This window comes from Penaeus japonicus, unplaced genomic scaffold (assembly GCF_977035675.1).
Source record: "Penaeus japonicus unplaced genomic scaffold, GWHDUDI00000001_assembly GWHDUDI00000020, whole genome shotgun sequence".
In the NCBI taxonomy this organism is placed as follows: domain Eukaryota; kingdom Metazoa; phylum Arthropoda; class Malacostraca; order Decapoda; family Penaeidae; genus Penaeus; species Penaeus japonicus.
In genome coordinates, this window is record NW_028234422.1 from 30,915,354 (window position 1) to 30,916,447 (window position 1,094).

Genomic DNA, 1,094 nt, shown 5'->3' on the forward strand with positions numbered 1-1,094 from the left:
TTTTCACTGCCTTTCCATCTTCCACTTCTCTTTTCACCGCCTTTCCATCTTCCACTTCTCTTTTCACTGCCTTTCCATCTTCCACTTCTCTTTTCACTGCCTTTCCATCTTCCACTTCTCTTTTCACTGCCTTTCCATCTTCCACTTCTCTTTTCACTGCCTTTCCATCTTCCACTTCTCTTTTCACTGCCTTTCCATCTTCCACTTCTCTTTTCACTGCCTTTCCATCTTCCACTTCTCTTTTCACTGCCTTTCCATCTTCCACTTCTCTTTTCACCGCCTTTCCATCTTCCACTTCTCTTTTCACTGCCTTTCCATCTTCCACTTCTCTTTTCACTGCCTTTCCATTTTCCACTTCTCTTTTCACTGCCTTTCCATCTTCCACTTCTCTTTTCACTGCCTTTCCTTCTTCCACTTCTCTTTTCACTGCCTTTCCATCTTCCACTTCTCTTTTCACTGCCTTTCCATTTTCCACTTCTCCTTTCACTGCCTTTCCATCTTCCACTTCTCTTTTCACTGCCTTTCCTTCTTCCACTTCTCTTTTCACTGCCTTTCCTTCTTCCACTTCTCTTTTCACTGCCTTTCCATCTTCCACTTCTCTTTTCACTGCCTTTCCATTTTCCACTTCTCTTTTCACTGCCTTTCCATCTTCCACTTCTCTTTTCACTGCCTTTCCATCTTCCACTTCTCTTTTCACTGCCTTTCCTTCTTCCACTTCTCTTTTCACTGCCTTTCCATTTTCCACTTCTCTTTTCACTGCCTTTCCATCTTCCACTTCTCTTTTCACTGCCTTTCCATCTTCCACTTCTCTTTTCACTGCCTTTCCTTCTTCCACTTCTCTTTTCACTGCCTTTCCTTCTTCCACTTCTCTTTTCACTGACTTTCCATCTTCCACTTCTCTTTTCACTGACTTTCCATCTTCCACTTCTCTTTCCACTGCCTTTCCTTCTTCCACTTCTCTTTTCACTGACTTTCCATCTTCCACTTCTCTTTCCACTGCCTTTCCCTTTTCCACTTCTCTTTTCACCGCCTTTCCATTTTCCACTTCTCTTTTCACTGACTTTCCATCTTCCACTTTTCTTTTCACTGCCTTT